This window comes from Urocitellus parryii, unplaced genomic scaffold (assembly GCF_045843805.1).
Source record: "Urocitellus parryii isolate mUroPar1 unplaced genomic scaffold, mUroPar1.hap1 Scaffold_125, whole genome shotgun sequence".
NCBI lineage: Eukaryota > Metazoa > Chordata > Mammalia > Rodentia > Sciuridae > Urocitellus > Urocitellus parryii.
The window spans coordinates 416,498-432,431 of record NW_027551931.1 but is presented as its reverse complement, the minus strand read 5'-3'; positions in this window follow the sequence as shown (position 1 = coordinate 432,431).

The window sequence follows — 15,934 nt, the reverse complement described above, 5'->3', positions numbered from 1 at the left end:
CATAGATTTTTCCTTCTTTTCTTTCTGCCTGGTGTCAGTTTTCTTTATTCTTCTCTTTTCAGTTAGAGGCATCATTCAAATGTTTCAGAGTCTGGTCTCCTCTCACATTCCAAAGGGAGGAACAGAAGCTCCATGCACATGTGATGTTTTTGTGCATTAGTGACTTCCAGTGGGATGCTCCTGGAAGCATCAAGATATTTTGTTAACCAAGGCTCCTCTCTTGGTATCTGTAAGACTCTGCTCCTATGGGCCAGTGTGACTCCTTCCAATCTCCTGTCAAAGGGCTAACATCTTTCTACTCCCTAAATCCCAATAGTTACTAACTGCACCTCCCACTCTTCCCAAGCTGATCTTGGTGTTCTTGACTCCTAAGTTCCTCCGGTATAGCTCTTCCAAGGCTTAGCACACCTCCAGCCTCCCGTTAGGGAGGGGAGTGGGAATGCTGGTTGCTCTGGATGGAGTGGGGAATGCACCGCGTCTGACTGCTTCTCTCACAGAGTTTCAACCAATCCTTGACTTCTCAGCTTCAAGGATACCTTCCTTTTAAGACATCTATTGCTTTAAATTCCAGAGTGTTTACAGAATTCCATAATAGAAATTGGTTGGCTTCTTGTTCTACTCAGCAACCTTATGGGCATTATATTTATCTGGCACGCAAAGTTAAAATTTAATTATCCATCTGTTTACTAACATCTGAAGTTCTCTTGATATTCCTCTGTGTGTTTTTTTTTTGCATACTTGGTCTTTGTTTTCATGAGTGTGTGTCTTTTTAAAAATCTCATGACACTTATTTTACTGGGGTCTTGGATCAGAGCAGAGGAAACAACTGATGCCTATGGCCCACATTTTAAAAGAATCTGACTCTTTCTTTCTTCCACTATTCTAACGCCGAAGCCAGTATCTCCTTGTTTGAATTGGTGGCCCCCAAACTTCTTTCCAAGTGCAGGTAGGTGGCTCCCACTTCTGTTCCCTATTGGCTGTGCAGCAAAGAAACGTCTCATTATTCTGCACCGCCCCATCCTGCCATTCTGCATCCCACCCTTCCCTCTCCTCCTCCTGGCTCACAGTCTCCTTGGTGATTTTGGTCAGAGAAACTCCTTTCCCCCACATCTTCAAGATTCTAGTTAATGATCTTTTACATATGCCCCCAGCTTCCTTCCTGGACCAAGCAGGAGACCTGTTTTAGATATATCTAGTTGGGCCAATTCTCCATCATTCCATAATTACAATGTCTGACGTCCAATTTTTGGCTTCCTGCCTGATGCCTCAGCTTTTGAAATGAGAAAAAAAAATTTAAGCCTCATGACCGACTTCTCTTTGTATGTGAGGGTGGGTGGGGTGCGGGGGAGGTATCCAGCATGGATAAAAACAACATAATTCCATACCTTCTGAAAGGTAGACACCACATCCTTCTGGCTCTTCATGGAATCATGCCTTAAACCATAGCTTTCCCAGACCTTCATCTTCCCAGTATCTACTCCCACTGCCAGGTTCTCTTACTTCCACTTTTGCCTCACCATCTTGAATTGGAAGATGAAGTTCCATGTGTCTTTCATGTAAGCTAAAAATAACAGCCCCCGTCCCCCTGCAAGTTTTAAACCTCCAATTCCCAGGAATTGATGGGACTTTTCGATTGTCAAGTACCTTGAAAGGGAAGGTGATCCTGGATTATCCAGGTAGACCTGATGTAATCGTGAGGGTACTTATAAGAGGGAGGCTGGTGGGTCAGAGATGAAAGAATAATAGGGAATCAAAATGCTGGAGTTATGTGATAAGAAGATCCCACCATTCAACAAAGGCAGGTCGCCTCCTGAAGATGAAAGTCAAGAAAATATTCTCCCTTCAGAGCCTCCGGAAGGAACCAGCCCCGTCAAGGCCTTGATGTTAGCCCCATGGGACGCCCTTTGGACTTCAGGTCTCCAGAACCGTAAGTCAATAAAGGAGTGCTGTTTGAAGACGGTGCTTGTGGTGATGCGTTAGTTATAGAACAGCAACCGGAAACTCATGGATCTCTGTGTGACTTTGGTTCTATCTGTCCACCCAGGTCATTCCTCCCTGACTGGCTAGCTATCAGATCTTGGTATTTGGCAAATGAGGCCTGCACCCATGGGAGGCAGTGCCCCATCCCAGTCACTGTTGAGAGCCACAGCCGAAGGGGCCCTAGCAAACTTCCAGCTGCCAGCAAACTTCCAGTGCCAGCTGACGATTGGTTCACAGCGGCCCCAGCAAACTTCTAGCTGCCAACTGATTGGCTCCTCTGCGGTGATGCTCATTGGGCTGTTTCCCCGCCCTTTCAGACCACGGAGCTGCTCAATGGGGGACTCTTTTGGCTCCACCCACATGACCCAGCCAATCGGTCTCAAGAGCAGGAGGAGTGTGGAAGGTTGAGAGGCTTGTGGGAAGCCGGTGGTGGCAGTTGGGCTCTGAAGGTTTTTCCTGAGGAGCTGTGTGGTGCGGTGTGTGTGTTCTAAAAATAAAGTTCGTTTCTTTTGACAAGTGGCTCCTGAATTGTGCCCAGCCAGACTGCGGCAAGTCACAGTGGTCTCATCGTGTAAAGCAGTCACTGGAGTCCCTTCTTCCTTGCTAGGGATGACCCAGGGGCATGAGAGGTAAACCTGGCCAATGAGATCAGGAGCGAAGTCAGCTGGGGCTTCAGGGGGGACTTTCCACAGCAGAAAAATATTCATGAGAAGAAGTTGACACCTGCCCCTTCTCCCTCAGACCTCCTCCTGTGTCGACCTTGCTCCAGCTCTTCTGAAATCTCCTACCTGGATCAGCTTCTGTGGCTGAGGCATTTCACCTGACTGATCCAGCCCTGTAAACAGAACTTGGACCCCATTCATTTACTAGATGCTTCTACACACACACTTTTTAAAAAATATTTGGTGGCAGTTCTATAGGGTAGGGGTTATTTTCACCATGTCATGGATAAAGAAACGGACTGTCAAAGGTGATGCATCCATATTCTGTGGTCAGCAGATAAGCCCAAATCAGTGGTATATATATACACAGGATACAAATGCATGAGATTCTTTTCATCCACACTCAGTATTTACTACTCTTGACTTTTCCGAACCTTGGCAGTTTTACCACCACCAAAGCCCATTGCCTTGGTTGTTGTTATGGACTGAATGTCTGTGTCTCCTCCAAAATTCATGTTGGAATCTCATCCCCAATATGATGGCATTTTGTAGAAGGAGCCTTTGGGAGGTAATTAGGTCATGGGGACGGAGCTCTCTTCAAAGAGATGAAGTCAGAGAGCTAGCTCATTCCTCCACCATGGGAAGATAGTGAAAGTCAGCAGTCTGCGACCCTGAAAAGAGTCCTTACCAGAACCCAACCATGATGCCCTGACCTTGGACTTCCAGTCTCCAGACACTGAAAAATAAGTTTTTGTTGTGTATACGTCACCCAGTCCCTGGTACTTTGTCATAACCTTTTGAAGAGAGCAGGACTGGTGAGGTCATGTCTTTACTTCTGGTCTGAACAATGGCTTAGAACCCAGGATTCCCCACTAAGGGATTGCTTTTGAAATAGCCTCTGCACTGGGGGGAAACTGATGTTCTCATGGGTAGATCCGGGGTAATAAAGTACCCTGGATATGCAAAGAGACAGAATAAGTTAAAGTCACCTTCTCTGTGCCCTTGGACAAACTACGTAACTTTCCAAACAGCTATTTATTTCTGTTTGGTGTGGCTCCTCTGTTAGGAAATCTCATTACATGGGTGCTCAGGACTCGATGAGACAACTCACTCCATCACTGCAGCATCTGTACCCCCTCTTTCTCTTGTATTGACCTTGTTATCTTTGTCACATTTCCCTAACATCTGTCTCCCCATATGCTGTGAATTAATTATCTCTGCTCCAAGCTCCATACATGGTTGGAGCAGAAAGGAGAGGAATTTCTACCCAACTTCTTGAGTCTGCTGGATCCTGGGATTAGACTTTCTGCACAAACGTGTGCCCTTGGCTCACCACCTTGTGCCACAATCACCAGCAAGCCATGTGGCAAGAGAGACACACACAGCTTCCTAGGCTGCTTCCCCAGGAATCAAAGTTCTCACCATGGGCCAAGGAGCTCCATGAATCTGTCTAGTCACTCACTCACTCAGCAAATAGTTACTGGATAGATATTATGTACCAAGCAGCCTGCCAGGTCCTGTGCATACAAAGAAGAATTTGACATAAATCAGTCTCAAAATGTCCCAAGTCGTTGCCTGGCTAGTGGAGGAAGAAGATCTGGAAAAGTCAGCAAGCACCATGTACATCATGATTGGCAGATGTGTCCCTGAGTGGTGTCACCAACAGGAGAACCCAGTTGGGTTTTTTTATCTGGTGAGGTTATGGACTGCTTCCCAGAGGAGGTCAGGTCTAAGTTTTGAAGAATGAGAAGTGATTCACATGAATGTCCATTTGCTTCTACATTATTTCCAGGTCTTCTGATTATTTTATAAGGAATGATTACATATAAATGCTGAAGAAGCCTGTAAGGATGATAAAAAAGCTAATCTCTTGATTTTGCAAATATGGAAACCGAGGCAGAAGGAAGATTATGAACTGGTTAAGCATATTGGTAGGAATATTTGGGGAAATCCTACTTGAATGATTTTGGTCTTTCTAGCAAAAATGATGAGCCTTCCCCCCTCTCAGTTCACCAAATTGTTCTCCAAATTAGTTGCCGACTATGGACCCTGGATTATATGTAACATGCTTTTTTTTTTTAAGCATTGGTTTCAAGCTAGGCATGAGGCTTCTTTGAACTGGGAGAGTCGTGTTGAGCTTGGGCAAGGATTTCAAGGTCCCTTGGGGCAGGTGCACCTCTGCGGCATCTGAAGTCCAGCCTGAGCTCTCAGGAGCGCGATGCACCCTGAGCCCACCCCTCTCCCTTCTGAACCATCTGGCCACATATGCCACCCACGTTGGTCTATAATGTGCTTCTATACCAGCTGTGCAAACATATCACTCTCAAAACTTGGTGGCTTAAAGTAAAAAAACGTGTTATTTCATAGTGTCTTGCCAGTGAAGAATCCAAGCATGGTTTGGCAGGTTCTCAGCCTCTTGGATCTCACACAGTACATAGGGTGACAACTAGGACTGTGATCATCACAAGTCACGTCATTGTTGGAAGGATTCAGTTCCTCCTTGGCTGAAGCCCTTCCTCAGTTCTTATCATATGGACCTGTCCATTAAGTCATAGTGTGATGCCTTTTTACCAGTTATCAGAGAGCAAGAAAAATGGTAAGAAAAACCAAAAAGAATTTGGTTGTCTTGTATAATATTGAAGCCAAGCCATGAAGCCAAGTCCCTGAGCACCAGTGTGGTGGCATGGTTGGCTGAAGCCCGGGAGGCCAGCCTAGGTGATGTGCATGGGCCACAGCCACATGGAGCCTGCCATGTAATGTGGGCCTGAGGCACAGCCAGCCAGGGCCAAGGCAAGACAGGGTCAAGGCGACCTAGGTCACCCAACCTGTCGCCTCTCCTGCCAGTGGCTCTGCCTGCCTGATGAGCATTGGAAAAAATGGAAGTGGGGGCAGGAATGAATGGAGATTGCAGGAAAGTTACTTACGGGCTGAACAGTCACCTTGATATTTTCCAAGATGTGATTATCATACATTTGCACCAATAGTGTGGCTACTTTTCTGAAAACTGATCAGCATAAATCTGGACCAATATCCATTGACCCAAGAGCTATATAAATCCCGAGACTAGCATACCGAGGCAGCAACCTTTGCAGTGTCTCCCAATTGCCCTACCTCTATTCTTCACAATTGAATACACCCTCCTTCTTTCACTCTTACCTTCCATGTCCACAGATTTCATTCTTCAGATTTGTGAGACAAGAACCCAGAAAGAAATTGGCAGTGAGCTTCTGGGATCTGCTGCCACACTGGCAGGCATAGCCCAACTTTGAGAGCTACAACATGCCTCTGGATACTAGTAGAGAAGAATCAGGCTTTGCCTGCTGTGACCCTCAGAGTTGATGCCAAAGGCCTGCAGCTTACACAGACCCCTCCCATCAGCAGAAGCAAAGGAACTGTGGTTCCGATATGATTTGAAAGTGACACCCCATTGCGTTTGCTGAACTAGCTAGGAGCAGGTCACAAGGTCCAGTCCACATGAGATGGGAGGGGACTGCATGGCGCTGTGAATACCAGGAGGCTGGTCGCTGGGGACCACCTTGGAAGGCGGCTCTGTCAGTTTCCCAGTTTCAGCAGGTCCATGCTCTCTCTGCAAGCTCCCAGGTAGGATGCTTCTTGGGTTCTTCTTACCATCTGGTGACTCCCAGCAACCCCTGGCATTTCTGAGCTTGCAGTGATAGGGGTCCAACCTCTCCGTCACCACCACACGGTCTTCTCCTCCTCTGAGTCCATCTTTACATGACGTTCTCCTTGGTGTGTGTGTCTCTGTCCAAATTTCTCTCCTCTCATCAGGACACCGGTAACAATGGATCTAGGACCTACCCTGGTCCCGTTTGATTCCTTACCTGATCACACCTGCAGACACTATTTCCAAATAGGACCCCTTGCCACAGGTTCCAGGTGGACATGGATTCAGGTATGGGGAGGACACTCTCTAACCTAGGACAGCTGCCTAACACAGCTTCTCATTCTCTTCCTTCCGTTCCCTGGCTCTGGACGTATTTGTACTCCCCTTTTGACCCTTATTGTTCCTAAGCCCGAACTTGGCACCAGAAGGATCTGGGTTACTTGCTCCCTGGTGCCTCTAAGTAGACCAGCTACAGGAGCATCCTCACCCCAAAACTTGATCAAGGGATTATTAGGAGCAAAGCACTTTACACTTTGGTCCTCTGTAATCCCTTGAGATCTGCACAATATTTCTGGACAATATTTCTCCCAAACAAGACTTTGGGAGATTTGGTAACTAAGGTAAAGACATCCAAGCAAATCAGTTATGTCTTTTTATTTTTTTTTGTTTTTTTTTTGTTTGTTTGTTTTAATCTTAAAGTCAGTTATTCTCCATTCCTTTTCTCCTTAAATATATCTGAACCAGGGACACATTCCCTGAAAACAGTTATGTCTCACTTACGCAGTGGTTCTCATGGGGTGGGGGACCCACATCTTCCTAGAGGGGAGAAGTGCCTGCTCTACAAAATACGTACAAATTTCTGGGTGGGTGACGTATTTGAATGTAATTTTTCCATGGGCTCCTTCACCCCTCCTCCCACCCGAGGATGTCTGGAAATATCTTCAACAATTTTAAACGGACTCTCTCACTCAATTCCCAATTCACAGCAATGCCATCTCTACCTACACACTTAATACATACTTAATTCACCCTGGAGAAACTTAGGTAAATGCATGCAATAAAGCTTCTAAAAGGATATTCATTGCAAGTGTTCATTGCGTGTAATGACAAAATTTGGAAGCAATGCAAATGCCTTTCAGTAGGAGAACTGATAAGTAAATGGTGGCATATATTCCTAAAGTGGAATATTATACACCAATTAAAGAGACCAGATCTATGTGAATGTATAGAATTGGATCTTGAAAACAAAATCAAGTGAAAAATAAAGCAAATTGCAAACCATCACAACCTGAATGATGCTATTTATGTTAAATAAAAACACACAAAACAAGGCTATGTTATGTTTATGGACTTGGATATGTGCAGTAAAAGTTAAAAACCCATGAACAGGAAGGAAATTGACCAAATTAATGAGTTTTGATGAACTCAAGACACAGAGGGAGGAGAATAAGACTGAAGAGGAAAACAAGGAGGATTTCAACTTTATCAGTACTATCCTATTTCTTTTTCACATATTTTTAAAGAAGCTTTTAAAAAAGCAAACAAATATTGTTATTTCAGTAGTATTTATTATATAATTTTGGTAAGTTTCTGACTTTTGGAGGGGTACTGGGGATTGAACTCAGGGGCACTCGACCACTGAGCCCCATCCCCATGCCTATTCTGTATTTTATTTAGAGACAGGGTTTCACTGAGTTGCTTAGCACCTCACTTTAGTTGAGGCTGGTTTTGAACTCACGATCCTCCTGCCTCAGTCTCCCCAGCCGCTGGGATTACAGGCGTGTGCCACCTTTTCAACTTTCAATAATAAGAAAGAATGAAGAAAATGTCCTAATAGGCAAGACTAAATCTCTGTGGGAATGCAGCCCTCTGGGGTTGTGTAGGGCGTGACCTGCATGGGCCCAAGCAGGGCTGTTTCCCTGGCCAGAGAGACAGGGAGAAAGAGGCCAGAGAGCTGATGAGCAATACTCGTGTCCTGGGTTGCAACTAAACTACGGAGCACTAGAGATTTTCATTGTTAGGCCGCTCACTAAATTTCTTGTAGGGTGTTGGAACTGCAGAAAACCCTAAATTCTGGAGCAGGAGGGACAGAGTGCTCTCAATTCCTGGCATCTTTCTTACACTGGTTCATGTGAAGCCTGCCCCTGTTCAGTCACTGGTGCTGGATTTCTGTCGGCCATTGCTGCACCCTTCAGTGGCTTCCTCCCGTTCCTTTCCATAGCTGGCTCTAGTGCACATTGCTTCACTGCAATTGAAACAGCCACGTCCCATACAAGACCCTGTCCTTATGGGGCAGCATCAGAAGAAGAGCCCAAACAGTTCCTAACGTTATGGAGGCATCTTCCAGACACGGAAACAGAACAACTCAGAGGGCCTAGAATGCACCATGTCCCATGGACTCTTCTGCAGCCCTGATCGATCCTCTGTTCCCCTCCTTGATTGCAGGAGCCAGGAACTCAGAATCATGATTGCCAGGGTTTAGATGGGAGGTGTCCCCCAAAAGCTCCATGCCTGAGACAATACAAGGAAGTTTAGAGGTGAAATGATTGGGTTCTGGGAGCCTGAACCTAATCACTGAATGAATATCCTATAAGGATCAACTGGGTGGTGACTGTATAGGGTGTGACTGGAGGGGGTGAGCCACTTATTGTCCTTTGACTTAAATTGTTTCTGTTGAGGTATAATGTCATTTTTGTTCTTCTCTCTTTTGTTTCTCTACTGATACTTTTAAGATTATCTCTTTATCAGCAAACTTAAGTAATTTGACCAAGATATGCCTTGGTGTAGCTTTGTCCATGTTTCTTGTGCTAGGAATTAATTTGAACTTAGATATCTTGGTTTATATCTTCAAAAGTTTGCCCTAAAATCCTCTTCTTTATTTGGAAGCTCCAATTACACATATATTAGGGTTTTTGAAGTGCTGCAGTCTGGCTGGGCAAAATAACCAGGGGCTGACAAGCAACTTGTGAAGATTGATACAGTGGGAGCCGCTTTATTGTAGGACAGCAGAGGTATTTATACCTAACTCATTATACACAGCTTGTTTCAATTAACATCATCTGATACATCAATTAGTCATTAAGGAATCCTCATCATCTTAATAATTACACACAGCTTAACTTAATTATCATCTAGATACAGCAGTCAGTCATTAAGGAATCTCCATCATCTTAATGGCTCGCTGGCATTACTTCTCAAACCACTCCTCCTAGCAAAGTGCCAGGTGCTATCTTGACTTGGTTGTGGCTCTCAACATTGAAGTAGTTTCACAACTCACTGCTGAAATAATGATGATGATGATGATGATGATTTTGTACCATGGGCAATTTACCAGAGTCACATTGCCAACCAATTTCTGTTTTATTTAAAGAGAGGTCCCCATTGAGTTGCTTTATGGCCTCGCTGAGTTACTGAGGCTGGTTTTGAACTTGCAATTCTCCTGCCTCAGCCTCCTAAGCAGCTGGGTTTATAAGTATGCACCACCTGCTCCGTTGCAATCTTTGTTTTCAAAACTATTTCTGTTTCATTTTTATAAATGTATTATTCCTTATTAAATTGCACTAACATTTTCTTAGTCTATTAAAATAGATTGCATATTTTATTGTAAACTTACATTTAAGTATCTATTAGTTTACATCTTCCCTTAACACCTCAATCGTTCATAACCTTCTTAAACAAAGAAAATATGTTTCTAATAATTTCTTCATGTGTTTGTCTAAAGGATATTGCAAATAAACACTCATTTAAATTTTTTTTGACAAATTATTTCATTTATGTTTACTACTTTATTGTGTCATTTACCAAATTTTGGATGTTTTGGCCAACGTTTCTTCAAATGTTTTCCTGAATCAAACTATTTGATTTTTGTTTCTGAGAATCTAATGAAAAAAAAATCAGCATTTTTGATACTCTCTTACTCACTATCATAGGTTTTGTGATGCTATGGAAAAACAATGGAGTGACTATGAAAATAAAACATTCCTTTTCAAACATCCCTTTACCCCTCATGTTATAAAGATACAGAGGCTGAGAGAGATCTGATAGAACTGGGGAAGAAAGATGGAGATACATAAGAATGAGGCATTTTGTCACTTCCCGTTCTTCCCTGATGATGTATGGGCCATATTTAATGTATTCCCTCAAGATAAAGTACAAAATGACAGCTGCTAGCTATATCATGAATAATATAATCCTTTGTTTCTCATCTTGAAGTCTCTCATTTTCTGTTTCATCCATGAATGTGACAGGGTAACTTGAAAGTATGATAAAAATCTCAGAACTTTCACAGTTCCTAACAGTGGTGATAAGAGTTATAAGGCGAAGGAGTCTTGGTTTTAAGAATATTATAGTCATTCTTTTTGCTACTATGACCAAAAGACCTGAGAAGAAAAAATTTAGAGGAGGAAAAGTTTATTGGGTGTTCACAGTTTCAGAGCTCTCAGTCCATAGATGACCAAATCCATTGTTCTGGGCCAGAGATGAGGATGAACATCATGGTAGAAAGCCATGTCAGAGGAAAGCAGCTCAGGACATCTCTCACAATGGACAAAATAGAAACCCTATGTCATGCTTTCAGCGACCCACCTCCTCCAGCCACACCCTATTTGTTTACAGTTACCACCCAGTAATCCTTATCAGGGGATTAACGCACATATTAGATCAAGGCACTCCTGATCCAATCATCTAAAGTTTCTTGCATTGTTGAACACATGAGCTTTTGTGGGGGCTACCAATATTGAAACCGTAATAGGGAAAAATAAATATGATGATCTCATTAGCTGATTAATGTGTTTAGAGAGAAGTTGATACAATTAGTAGAAGATGTTCTCACCAAATTTTTCATCAACAGGATAATGAGAGTATCTCCATTGTCTTACATGTAATGAGAAACTATGGATTGACTTGTACACTACTTAATTGAAAATAATTTGAACAATGTCTAAATTGTGCATTAGAAGTTGATAACTATCCCGGGAGGGCTTTTTTGTCAATGGTTTGGAGGTGAGGTGTTCCCCAAAATCTTGCATGTGAGACAATGAAAGAAGGTTCAGAGGAAAATGATTGGATTGTAAGAGTCTTAATCCAATCAGTGAATTAATCCCTTGATAGGAATTCACTGAGTGGTATTTGAAGTGGTAGGGTATGGCTGGAGGAGTGGGAGTTGGTGTATGGCTATGGGTTGTGCATTTCGTATCTAGAGAGTTCTCTCACTTTCTTCTCTTCTCTTCTTCTTCTTCTTCTTCTTCTTCTTCTTCTTCTTCTTCTTCTCTCTCTCTCTCTCTCTCTCTCTCTCTCTCTCTCTCTCTCTCTCTCTCCTTTCCTGACCATGGCATAAGCCATTTCCTTCCTCTGCTTGCTTCCCTCCCTCTTCTGTTATGTCCTGCCTCACCTTGAGCCCCGAAGAATGGAGCGTGCTGTCTATGAATTAAGACCTCTGAAACCATGAGCCCACAAATAAACTTTTCCTCCTCTACAGTTGTTCTGGTTGGGTTCTTTTAGTAACAGAAGCAAAAAAAAAAACAAAAAAAAAACAAAAAAAAAACGCTGAGTAAAACATGGGCCTATAGAAGTTTCAGTCAACTTTCAGACAGTATCTATAGTAACATGTACCTATGCTGAACTAAAGAAAAGTCCTGATTATAGCTAGCAGCAAGTTGAATCATTAGAATTTTGACTGGTTTCCTTGGAAGATGAGAGGGAATAGCATGAATTGCTTACTAAATAGAATGATAAAATCGGCTGGGCGCCTGTGATCCCAATGACTTGGGAGACCAAGGAAGGAAGATCATGAGTTCAAAGCCAGCCTCAGCAACTTAGCAAGGCCCTAAGAAACTCAATGAGAACCTATTTCCTTAAAATATAAAAAAGGGCTGGGTTGTTTTCAGTGGTTAATCATCCCTGGGTCCAATCCCTGGTGTGTGTACACACACACACACACACACACACACAGTTAAAATCTTAAGATCACACTTGATTTGTAATCAATAATGTTAACCTTAGATCCATTCTGAGCATTTTGCAATGGGTATTAATTTCAATGAGAAATACTTAGCTCTGTTGATGTTTTCCTGAGATAGACTCCTCTGACAAACCATAGCTGATACTTTCAGTAGTTTTCAGGTTCTTATATCTAGATTGAGTTTACAATGCCAGTGAAGGTAACTTACCTAGAGCCATGTATAGCAAATGTTTTTGAGAGGTGTATAAAGTGTATGTTTTAGACTACTTATTGTCCAAGACAATTACTCAACTCTACTTTTATATTGCAAAAGCAAGCACAGACAATACATAAATTAATGCTCAAGGACGTGTTTCAATGAAACTTTATGTACAAGTGATCAATTGGCCAGACTACAGGCTATACATTATTCACTTCTGTATTTAAACATGAGAAATTGACTTCAAGACTACAAAAAACTAATATCAGCACACCATCATGGCACAGAAATATCAATGTTTATAGCAACACAATTCACAGTGGCCAAGTTATGGAACCAGCTCTGTCTCCTGTCAACAGATGAAAATATAAAGAAAATGTGGTATATATACCCACCACCGTTTTACTCAGACATAAAAAATGAAATTATGTCTTTTGCTGGTAAATGGTTGGAACAGGAGACCATCATGCTGAGTGAAATAAGCCAGACTCAGAATGTCAAGGATCAAATTGGAAGCTATACAAAAATAAGAAAAACAAGGTATGGGAGGTGAGAAGTTAATGAGAATTGAAGGGGGATTCCTGGAGTGGAAGAAGGGGTTAAAGGAGGACAGGAAGAGGCAGAATCTGGGGTATGAAATTGACCAAACTATGCTATGTACAGTAATGTACATATCAAAGTGAATTTCACATTTATGCATATCCATAAGTCATCAATTTTAAAACCAAACTATAAATAAATAGAAGACATGTAGAATAGAGAAAGGGAACAGGGGGAGGGAGCAGAGGAGAAAAAGAAAAGTACTGAGACTGGAGTGGAGCAAATTATATTTCATGCTTGTACGATTACATCAAAATGAAACCTGATTTTATGTATAATTATAGTGTATTAATTTTAAAAAATAACTGAAAACAAAGAAAAAGAAAAAAATTGTTGAGTACTTAAGATTTTAAGACAATGTGGCAGCAAATGTCTTATTTTAAAATTCACTCACGAAAAACATTGCTGCTCTAAGAGTCAAGCTGGAATCAACCAGATGTCACATGCCCTTATCTCCACCAGAAAGCAGTTGTGGCTGTGGCTGCCAAGGTAAGGGGCTCTCAAGGCTAAAATAAATGTGCTTCACACCTAAGATAGGCAGCAGGAAAACTTAAAATGCTAGAGTTTGTTTGATTGAAGCACAAGCCGCTTTGCTTATTGAAGCACAGTCATACATTGTTTTATGTCCCCAACCTCTCTTCTCTTATGCCAACTTAAGGCTGAATAAGGCCTTATGTCTCCAAGCTATGTGTACACTTTTCAGTATGCTGGGTAATTTTGAGAAGTGTGTGTGTGGGGGGGAATTCCAGTCTTTGGAATCTGTTGTTCTATTGTGATCTGTTGTTGGAGGAGTGAGAGTTTCTTTGTTGTCCACGTTTCACTGAGACAGTCCTACCAGGGTCTGTAACCTTGTATGATTTCTCAATTTTAACTTTTCATTTTTCACATTTCTAGGGACTTGTTTGTTAATGCAATTGAAACACAAGTATCTTGATTACCAAGAGTGTCAACTCTACTCAGAGCTGCTATATAGTGATTTCAGCTAATCATTTTGGTTTAGAATTACCTTTGTTGAAGGGATGGGGAAGCTACTGGGTATATGCCTTAATTTCTTGTGAGTTCAGCTATACATATAAGAGAATTTTGTACTTATCCTGTTTTATATCAGAGATCATATTAAAATACTTAATTGACCACATTATGTAAAAAAAGATAACTTTTATAAGCAGTTATTTTCTTCTGTAATACCAGCTTGGTGATCTGAGACAATGCAGTGTGTGTTAATACACAGTGAATTCCATATTCATCTTTTGTTTCTTTCCTATTGCTTCAAGTTAGTTTCCTTTTTACAGAAACAAAAGCTTTTTTCCTATGGCACAGATATTCATATGATGAACTTATTAATAACACTTTATGGTTTGTGTAGAAATATTAGTAAAAGAAAACAAATTTAACCTAGACTTTGAGCAAAAATAAAACCCTGCCTTCTAAGCTATTATATTACATAGTCACTTGTATGCATATTGCTATATGAGGTGATTCAGATTGATCGTTGTTAATGATATTAGGCATTTTACAGTAATGATAACCATATTAGTCTCTGTGAAGTTCATATTGATGAACCCAGAATTTGCCTCCATAGGTACTATCGTAGTCATAAATACACAAAAAACCATTGACTCAGTCCCTTAATGAATGTGGTATAATTTCAATTATATGCAAAGTGGGACATCATTTCCATCTGATTATTAATTATCCTTATATAACACTGAACTTTTGTTATTTTTTATGAAAACCTACTATTTTCTGATTCTGGGCATACTACAGACATACTACAGGAATAAGTGTCATATGTACATGTTTGTTCAGAGATATCTTTGTCAAAATTCTACCCTCTTTTGAATCTCTGCCCATGCAGTTTCTTCAGTGGTATTCTAAATACCAGTAAATAATTGAATGCAGATACAACTTTCATATATCTGTGGATTTGCCTATCCATGGGAGATAATAATTTTAATAAATAGCTGTTTACATCTCTTGAGAAAGCAATAAGAAGAATTAGAAATTACTCTGGTAAAGCTTTATGGTTTCTACAATATTCAGATGTATAAACTGAATTCATTCTGGAACCAGTTGAGAAGACCAGAACTTTCCATTTTGATAAATCAAATTAAGCAGCTCTTGCTCCCAAACAGTAATTATTCCCTTTTTGGTTATGGAACTCAAATAAGACATTTATGGACAGCCCATTTTTATTACAATTCTGAGCCTATTCACCTGTTAAACAGTTACCTATATGTAATTTCTGATAGATAAGCCCTTACTTGATTAGATCTTATCACAACTGTTTGAAATTAGAAAATCCACTTCAACAGGAACATTTCCCATGAGCATCACAGAGATCATTCTTTGTCATGACATTCTTCAATATTGTTCACCTTTGACTAATTTCCAGGTAATCTCTAAGGGTTTGCTTAAGTAGTAGCAATTTAACTAATACTTCAATAAAATAATTACAACTTAACTCAAGATCCAAAGCTGTTCCTCTGTGGCATAAACTTAGGGCAGACTCAAAGAATCATGGCAAGGCTTCTAAAAGCTAATCTGTCCTCTTAGAATCAAGACACTTACAAATGTATACCATCCTGATAGTGTGAACCATACCAGTTTTACTGTCTGTAAAGTAAAACATTCCTCTGAATATTTACACATGACTCAAAGTATATGCAACCTCGTATTCAAAATGCTTTGAATACAATTCAAAATTAGTTCACATATTAAAAACAATAAAAATGTGACCAATTCTGAAGAGGAGAAGATAATCAATCAATATTTATTTTTCTGGAATAACTCAGACTTTGGGATTATCTGAGATTTCAGAGCAACTATTTTGATATGTTCCATGAAATAACAATATACATGCTTGAAATGAATAAAGAAATAAGACAAGAAACATCAATTTTAGCATT